Source organism: Thermobia domestica, chromosome 13 (genome assembly GCF_964235325.1).
Source record: "Thermobia domestica chromosome 13, izTheDome1.hap1.1, whole genome shotgun sequence".
In the NCBI taxonomy this organism is placed as follows: Eukaryota; Metazoa; Arthropoda; class Insecta; order Zygentoma; family Lepismatidae; genus Thermobia; species Thermobia domestica.
Genome location: NC_137466.1, coordinates 142,165,412 through 142,175,707, shown reverse-complemented (window position 1 = coordinate 142,175,707; position 10,296 = coordinate 142,165,412). Strand labels below are relative to the sequence as shown.

Sequence of the window (10,296 nt, the reverse complement as noted above, 5' to 3'; positions counted from 1 at the left end):
ATGGCTACTTTATTGGTTTAAGAAACAAAAAAAATGACTCGAGCGAGTATTGAACCCGGGACTTTTTGCACGTGAGGCAGAGATACTCATCACTCTTTCATGCCGTCACTTGATAACTTAACATGTTGTGTCATATATTGGGCGAGTCAGAAACTTTAAGACGCTTCTTTCCCGCTATTGTGCTCTCCTAATTTGTAATGTTAACACTTTGAAAGTGCACTTCTACCGTCGCGAAAGATGGCCTAGAAGTTCATTTACCAAAGTCTGCTTTCCTCTTGTTCGATATGCTTATCTCAGGTAAGTAAATAGAAACAAATGAAAAAGAAAGAAAAGTGGTGGACTTGAAAAAAAAACGTAGACAAATTAGCCACTGTTCATAAGCTGTTGTCTATAATGCACTGAGAATAGTGGGGCGTTGGATCAGTGTGGGTCACGGTGGGTGGTGGGTCACAGTGGTTGAGTTCCTGCTGACCAACAACCCACTGAACTATTCAAAAATATTGACCCACTTTCCAAATTGACACACAGACCCTCTCCATTTCTGGTCGAGGAACACTATTTAGCTGATCGAAAAATAGACCTATGTCGGTGAAATGATATGGGGTAATGTGTGGTATTTTATTTTTATATCGAGGTCCTTAGTAGCCAAGCGGTTAGAGTGCGTACGCACCTTTGGCGTGGAAGACCCGGGTCGATTCTTGGTGTGAGCTCAACTGGTTTGGTTTGGGTTCCACGTTGCCAGTAGGTCCACGTCTTATGTATCCTTGTTGAAAGGGATGTTAAACTCAAAATCAACTTAACACTATTTTTATACCATCAATAGCCATAGCCATAGCTAGAGATTTCATCGCTTGGGGCGAAGTATAATTTTTCGCTCCTACACTCACCTTGAAAAGCTTTGATATATATATATATATATATATATATATATATATATATATATATATATATATATATATATATATATATATATATATGTTACCGTCAGAAACCGAAATTAGGTGAAACTAGAATTTCCTAGTTAAAACTAGTTTTCTCAAAGCCGTTTCGAAAGAACTAGTATTAACTAGTCAATACTAGAATTTACTATGTTATGTAATTCTGGAATTAACGAAAAAGACTATATAATGTGAATCATATACAGTTTTTATTAGTTAAAACTAGTTCTGACCAAAATGGATCAGTTAACAGTGTTTCTGCAAGTTCAGACTTGCTCCTACTGGGAAAGTATTGTTTTGTTTTCTCTCAGTCTGTTCGGAGCCTTTGTAAAGTGTGCAGGTGCGTCTCTCTTGTCGTGGCTACGCGTGTGTTAGTGTTTCGGGAAGTGTGAGGTGATTATTCGTTGTAATGAGTCAGTCCGATAAAGAAACAATTTTGAAGGAAAGATTCTTCAAAGAAATTATTCGTTTGGAAAATGGAAAAGACAGTCAGTATAATGCAATGACCAAGGACGTTTACAGTAAACTTTTAACTGAAGTTGAAGAGGCAAAATCTGCTGCAAAGAAAACACCTTTACAGTACAGACGTTTGAAACGGTTTAATGTTTTGGAAATTGGTGAAACAAAAAAACTGGTGTCGAATAGTGAGCCTGTGAAGTACTACTTACCTGCCGAGGAGATCTTTGATGTTATTGAAGCATCACATGTTGCTGTGAGACACGGAGGTCGTGATAGAATGAAAGCTGAAACTTCTAGGAAATATGCCAACGTTACGACTCAAATGATAAATATTTTTCTGTCAATGTGTGAAACATGTCAACGGAAGAAAAGTATGAAAAAGAAGGGCTTTGTTTCTAAGCCAATACTTCACACAGAAATGAACAGCCGATGTCAAGTGGACCTGATAGACATGCAAGCACACCCTGATCGTAAGTTCAAGTTTATTATGGTATACCAGGATCATCTGACTAAGTTACTGCGAGCGCTGCAAACCAAAAGAGCTGAAGAAGTAGCCTACCAACTGACAGACATATTTTTGACATTTGGTGCACCCTGCATTTTACATTCTGATAATGGCAGAGAGTTTATTAATTCTGTCATCAAGGAACTAACGACACTCTGGCCTGAGTTAAAGTTAGTCAAAGGAAATCCCAGGCACAGCCAAAGCCAAGGGTCAGTAGAACGGGCAAATCAAGATATAGAAAATATGATTGCCTCGTGGATGCATGATAATAAAACAACAAACTGGTCAAAAGGTCTCCGCTTTGTTCAGTTTATGAAAACTCGAGCTTATCATTCCGGAATAAAACAGTCTCCATACCGTGCGATGTTCGGCATTGAGCCAAGAGTAGGACTTACGACTTTAGCACTGTCATCAGATGTTCTCCAAAACATAAACGATGAGGTCGACCTCGTGAGTATTATTGAGGACATGAATGAGCGCCTTAGTGAACATGAAACATTTGATGAAGGAGTAAATGAGGCTGGTGCTAGTGCGGTTGATATCACATCATCCAGGAAAGAAGCACGTGAAAATTTATCAAAGCAGGCCAAGAAAATGAAACGTATCTCTGATGCCACCCATCCACCTGTTGAAGTGGGAGATAATGTCATAATACCAATCCTCGATGTGGACAGAGCAAAGGCGGATTTTCGGAATGTCATTGGAGTTGTTCTAGAAAAAAATGAAGATTTGCACAAGATTGGAACCAAAGATGGAAAGCTGGATAAATTATATTGCAGGTAAGTTTTCTGTCTTTTTTGTGCTCCTTATTGATAGAATTTGTATTAACGTCCTAAACAAGCTAAGGAGCTTCTAACGACGGGACCTACAGGTTAAAGTGGGATCCAAACCATTGCTCGGGTTTGTATCCGAGGCGGAGGGCTCCCAGAGGAATTTAGAGCCCGCGACCACGACCGAAGAAGGCCTTAAGCATTTTCATTTAAGGCCATTAAGCATCTCTGGTACACGCCGGGATGGGGTACGAGATAGCATATGGGAAAGAAGTTGGTTAAGGCCTAGTTTTATAGGTACTATCATATTCTTTGATTGGTATGAGAGGGATAAAAGCTGGGAATCCTCAGTCAGGATGGTAGGCCGCTGGACGCGAACTTGCGACCTTCCGAATGCGAAGCCAGCACTTTACCAACTGATCTATGGCCGCTCGGTAATTAAGAGCTATATTGTATATGTTAACGCTGTTGACTAAGCTCCCCACCACTTTCTTTTCTTTCTTTCTTTCTTTTTCTTAAGATTGTAGGACGTTTTAGGTCACTATCACAATTTTGGATAGCAAGCAAGATAGAATTTAATAAGTCTGTGATCTGAAAGGATTATTCCTGTAAACAACTTATTTTTTTTTTTTTGTTTAGATTTTTGAGTAGTCAGCGTATCACATCATTATTCACAGCTATTCAAATTTCTATACAGAAAGTAAATTGTTTACAGAAAGTAAATCCTTTTAGATCATAGATTTACTTAAATTCTGTCTTGCTTGCTTTCCAAAATGGTGATAGTGACCTATAACTTCTCACAATCTTGATGGATTCTCACAAATAATGATGGATTCTTCACATCATTTTATGTCAAAATAATTTTCTGTTATAATGTCCATTATGTTTTTCCGGAACCGATTTAATAATGTGTAATCCATCTGTTGTTGTCTGCTGTGTACTCACCAGTAGATTGATAACATGTCACGAACTTGATCCCGGTAAAAGACTGTAGCTTGTGAAACCGGTACTCGTGAAATGTGCTTTAGTGCATAGGCGTTTTTGTAGGAAATACGCAGATTAACAACCGGTGTTTCTCTGAAATGCTAATTATGACGAGTGTGGAAATTGTGCGTTAAAATACATTATTACTTTGTTTTGAAAAATCATTATTATTTTTATATAAGTGATTCAGGATTTCCACACCATGTGATTAAACAAAATGTGTCTCTTGTAGGTCTGAGTTCGACATTTGCCACGAGCAGTTCCTGACACCAGTCGAAGTACCAGATACTGAAATTTCGTTTAGAACTGCAGCCAGGAAAGCAGCATTAACCCCACAAGGGTTCACACGTTGTGTGTGCAAGAAAGCATGTATTTCGAAAAGATGCTTGTGCAAGAAGAAAGGTTTTCTCCCCAACTCAAAATGCCATGATAGTTTACCTTGTGGTAACAAATAGAAACATTTCAGATGTTTTAGCAATAAAAACGTGTTTCTTTGTATTTCATAATAAATATACAATATTACGTCAGTGGATTGGCTTTGGCACCACCGAATTGAATAAGTAGTAGTACAATAGTAGTGTGTATTTTACCTTGTGCTAACATACAAAAGCATTTCAGATATTTCTGCAAAACGGAAGTCTTTTCTGTGTATTTCTTAATAAATAAGTGTTTCTATAGAATTGTATTTGAACGACAAGGATTCACGTGTTATGCATGCAAGAGGGCTTATATTTCGCAGGTACTGCAAAAACAAAGGATTTCTATGATATTGTGAGTGCCATAATACTTTTTAGAAATGTATAGAAACATTTATGATGTTTGTGCAAAAGAAAAGATATTTCTAAGTGTCTTAATAAATACATTTCTTCAGGTTTCACTAGTAATATTGTATTTTAATGAAAATAAATAGTAAACTACGCATTCTTAATAAGCGTTGTCAATTTTACAATTCACTAGTTAATACTGAGTTAATACGAAAGGCTGACGAAACTAGTTTTAACTAGGTTATTCTGGTTTCAACAGATTTCGGGTTTTGACGGTAACACATTTCAGTTAGTACTAGTTTTGACTAGTAATAACACGTTTTAAGTAGAAGGAAAAATAGTAAAAACTAGAACTACCTAACTAACATCGTAAATTCTAGTATTGACTAGTTAATATTAGTTCTTTCGAAGCGGCTTTGACAAAACTAGTTTTAACTAGGAAATTCTAGTTTTACCTAATTTCGGGTTCTGACGGTAACATATATATATATATATATATACAAGTAAGAGAAGCAGCTTTTGTTGTTATGCTATGCTTAATTTTTAGACAGACTATTGTAACAACCAAAAGCGACCATTTTGTGTACGAGCTGTATTTAAAACGCATATTTTGGAATTTTTGTTAAACTTGACAAAACTACTTTTGGTTGTATACGAATCCACTTGAAGAACAGTTATGGAAATTTACAACTATTTACAACGTTTCATATTACCGATAAGAAATCAAATTTCAATACGTTACAACTATTTGATTTTAAAATGTTCAAAATGGGTGTCAGCATCAATATCCGGTAATAATTGTAAGCTTCTGCAATTTTATTCTGTACTAGCTGTTATGCCCATTCTTCACACGGGTCAGATAAAGTATCTGTGTAAGCAAACTGAACAAAGAAAAACCAATTAAGAAACATTCCTGAAATTGGTTCTATTTTGTGTGAATGCATATACGACAACGTAGATGTGTTTCCAATGGATTGACTTAATAATGAACATGGTTTATATTTAATACAACAATTAACTAACCTGTTTTTAACCACAATAAAACCATCTACTACTAAACAGAAGAAACCAACATGAATGTAGACAAAACTATAGCTTTCACACTAATATCGCCAGTTTCGATTATTTTTACATTTTTAATCTCCCCGTAGGTGATGCCCCCGGCCCACATACAATGGTGGCTGAATTAGAAAGTCACCGCTAATGGAAGTGTCACTATGGATCTTAGCGACCGCGAAAACTATGTATTTGACAATAATATTGTTCATTTTGTATTATCATTACACGTCTCTGTATCCCCCCAGGTGACCCTCGGCCCGCAGCCGAACTTGGTGAATTTGGAAGTTAATTCAATCGGAGTTTCACCATTGACTTCAGCGATTGAGAAAAACTATGAATTTGATAATTAATATCGGTCATTTTCACTAGTTTTACATGTCGAGATATACGGAGACCCCTGGTTTTGAAAAAAAGAAACGCTTCGCCTTGGTCTCGGGCCTGGACCAAGGTGCAGCTTCAACAAAATTTGGTAACTCTCGGTCCACTCATCAGATCCCTAGGCCGCACACAGACACACACACAGCGTCCCTGCATTTTATTCCACTCTACATACACAGTCTTTCTTCTTCCTTCAGCTTTCCTCAGAATTCTGTCGTCTCTTCGTCAGATAGAGACTTGGACTTCTGATATTAAACATTTTACTATATATTGAACAATCTTAACGGATTGCTCATTTACTTTACTGGAGCGAGATATGATCCATTAACATAAATATTTATTAATTACAAATAGTAAGCAAGCTTAGTTATGGTAAAGTGCCATGACGCCTAATGGCAAAACCCACCCTCATAAAAATGTTATAAAATTCTTGCCGACACGTACTTCGCAAATAGATGATAATTACTCTCACCTGATGTGCAAGAAACCCCGTGCATGCAAGCAGATATAGTGGGTGGATCTAGAAGCGAAAATATAACTCTTTTTTTCTGTTATTTCAAAGAGACGAGAGACAAAGGTTCTTTTATTAGATCAACTTGCTTCTTTCAATCTATTTTGAATACAAACTAGATAATATTCTCAACTATTACAGCGGGTAATATCCTCTCGTTTCAAGAACTCAGCATCTTGCGCTGTTCAATACAATCATGCATTATCATCCATAAAAATGATGCTGGGTGCGCCTATAGAAAGATGCATGGGAGAAGGAGTACAGTGTCACAATAACACTGACCTTTGAGTGTATCGCATTCAAAAATTGGAAGGTCGGTATGGTATGCCTAAGCAGCATTATTCGTCCCCTCACAAGAACATTAGAACATCAAAATGATCGTGCTTGACAATGTTTCTAGATTCCTGCGTGTTCTTACCTCTCCCGTCAGATGAGTGTATTTCTAGAATTATTATTCGGACTGAATCTGCTCTCATTGGAGAAGAAAACGAGATTATTATTTATGTTCTAGGCACCACCGCACATCCTGCTGTTAATATGCCGTCAACGGAATACAACGTAGTGGGCACCTGAAGAAAGACCATCCCCATGTAGTCGACGTGCTACGGTAGAGCATAAGATTGGGGGCCTTGCAGTCCTCTCAAATGTACTTGCAACTGCACCCGCTGTTTTATGTCGGTCCCTTCTTGGCTGTTGCACAATGTAGCAATAGCTCGTTGCTATAGTTGACTGTCATTGAACACACCACGTGTCCTCCGTACACTATTTCCTTGTGGTTCTTAACGCTCCTTATACAAGTGCAATACTAAAAATCGTGGGCCACACTAGTCTAATTTCGTCCATCTTTCAGTTTTACGATGATTCTTTCCCGTATGAAGTTATCTCAATATTATCTTCGGTCATGTTGTTGTGAGCAACACTACCACAATGCACCTGAACATCTCTCTGACTGACACACTGTTTTGTCTCTTTCATTCAAGTGCTATGGGAAAGCAGATTCGGTGCTATGATTACGCTGACGTCACGCCATGCAGTCTTGCTGTCTGTGTACGTGTTCCAGCAACATGCTCATGGACGTTCGTTCATGTCCATCTACTACGCAATATATTGTCACTTTATCTATTTCGTCCTTAAGTTTAGCACGTCAGTGTATAACATGGAATATATATATATAACTTGCAACATCAATATAACAACATATATTTTAAAAATTAATATGAAATGATTGACTCGATGTAAATTAGGAAGAGGTGTATTTTTTAAAAAATGTATGAAAGCAGTAGCCTAAAATACATTAAATAAAAAAAAACAAATTTTAAGAATCTGAAATTAAATTTAGCTTCCTAGTGCTTCGACCTAGGTAGTCCTTCGTAGTGTATGATTAGTAGATCGTATTCCCACACAATTGTTTCTTGCTTACAGTGGCATATGCAAAGTTGGAAGGGTGTCAGAGTCTTAACAACCTTTCAAAACTATTTTATAAAAAATGTAAACATTCACCATAGTGAAATATGTACACAAAAGACACTTCCATCCTGAAATGATATTAACATGCAAGCTTGAATCTTCTCACGATTATATTGTTTGTGCGCCACTGCTGCCTTAATAATTTTATATTTCTTAATTTATGATACTCCCAGTAGCCTCATGATGCTGCATCAAAAAGTTAGGATTCTGTGGTCTCTTCAGAATTGAAGCCAGGACTGTGAGTACAAAAATGCAGAATTTATAATTATGTTTAAATTAAGATTTTAAAAAGACATATTTTAAGAAATAAATATTTATTTTTTGGTCATAATCATCATTTTATAACATATTAGGTACATGTTTTGTTTCCCTAGGGAACGGAGTTTTCCAAACTTACATAATTTCTTACTTTAATTTTCTTCGTCTCTTATATGAGTAGATCTCCTCTATCTTCTTTTTCCCTTTATTTCATTCTTTCTGCCTGATTCATTCACATATACACATACATACATAAATCAGACTTCCTCTTCTCACAATGTATTTTTTGCACTCATACGATTACACAAGCATACACGTGTATATTGAAAATAATTCGCTATATATGTATTTGAATTTAGAAAGGATTAAACGTTCTTTACATTGAGTTTTATGTTGTTATTTCGTTCGACCAATGACAACCATAAAGGCTTATTGGAAACTGCAAATAGTGCCTTGGGGTGAAGTCCAACCTTCTTTGGAGTTTTTGGACAAGTGTGAAGTTCAAAATTGGTCAACACGTAAACAAGTCCTACTTTCAACTCCAACATTGACAAGTGTCTCCCTGAAAGAAAGAAGAATTAAGTAAGTAATTAGCCTGTAACAGTATAATTAACAGTAATTAGCCTATTATTCTATAATTAACTAAGATAATATTCGCGAGGAGAATCAAACAACATAACATATGGATTTCAAGATAAATTTTAATAATAATAATAATAATAATAATAATAATAATAATAAAAAGATTTAGAATTGTGATGGGAGAAGAGATTCTTCAAAGTGTATTTCTTGTAGACACTGATAGTATTGTTTTTTTTGTTTGTTTGTTTGTTTGTTTTTCTCTAAAATGATTATATTTTTGGGATGTGATTGAATTTACTTTTAGTATAATGTGAAGCTAAATGAGTGGGCAAATGTTCAGATATTTTATAGTAAAAATTTTATTTTTTTTCCTATATTTCCTAAAACGAAGTTAGTTATATGGATCTTAAAATTGGAGTGAATTTGATCTTTTATGTTGATTGATGTCAACTAAAAGCAATAGGATCCATTGGAAAGTCTGTAACAAAGAATACGGAATGTAATGGCTTGGTAATTTTTTAAAAAAATGTTTTCATAAGATTTGTAAGTATTGTAAATAAATGTTCGGTGAAGTCATTCTCTTGTCTTTAACTTAAATATACCGAACAATCCGAGTAAGTCTCTAATCTTTATATTGGTGGTACAGTGTTCAGCTCTGTTTCATGGGGATTCCGGTTTAATACCAGCTCCCGCCAAATGGGCTTTGTGGTGAACACTGTGTGGATAGGTTTTCTTGGGATTGTCCAGTTTTCACCCACTTTTATGAATCCATCATTATCATCCATGTCATCATCACCGTCTCCTTTAACCTCGGTACATAATCGTAGGACAATTAACTAAAACAAATCTTTTTGTATTAGTATATAATAAGACTAAAGAAGTTCTGACCGACTAATTAATCAATGAGTATGGCAAACTCCTTAAGCTAGAAATTTAACATTTGAACGGCACATAGGATTTGTGATGCAAGGTAATAGGAATTTTCAAAATTCGACTTGAAAGGGGAAGGAGAAACAAGGGTTGCCATTATTATAATAAAATGTCCAGATCTCTGAAACCCTTACTGTTAGAGACATGAAATTCGTCATTTAGACATAATTATACATCTTTCAACATTTAATATTTTTCGTAGAAAAGAAATTCGATGTGGAAGCGGTGGAATAAAGATCACAATGATTATAATAAGATGTTGATAGCTTGGAATTTCTTAAGGCTATACAAATGCAATCTGATATTTAAACTTTTGATTTAAAATTATTAATAAAATGTATCAATCCCTCTTGATATTTAACGTGGAAGTTAACAAAAGGGGTGGGATGGTTCATTTAAACGCCCATATGAGGTCAAATTCACTCCCCTATTACTGACCAATTTCCATATCAAACAATATGAGCGGGAAGTCTTAGAAAAAATAAACGCCACATTGTCATATTGCACTGAAATTATTATTATTATTTTAACGAAAGTTACAGATCATATTTTTAACATCGGAACAAAGGAAGCAGGCTCACTTCTTCACTCCTTGTAAATGAATTATTTCAATCATAACCAGAAGGGCTTATGGGAAAGCCTCGTATAACATATTCGTATATACCATATTGTATCAAAATCGAATATGTTA

At 35.7% G+C, this 10,296-nt stretch overlaps 1 pseudogene; it reads left to right on the top strand.

The window, feature by feature from the left end:
* Positions 1-1,347: 1,347 nt before the first annotated feature.
* Positions 1,348-2,685, top strand: LOC145667796 (KRAB domain-containing protein 2 pseudogene; annotated as a pseudogene).
* Positions 2,686-10,296: the final 7,611 nt, after the last annotated feature.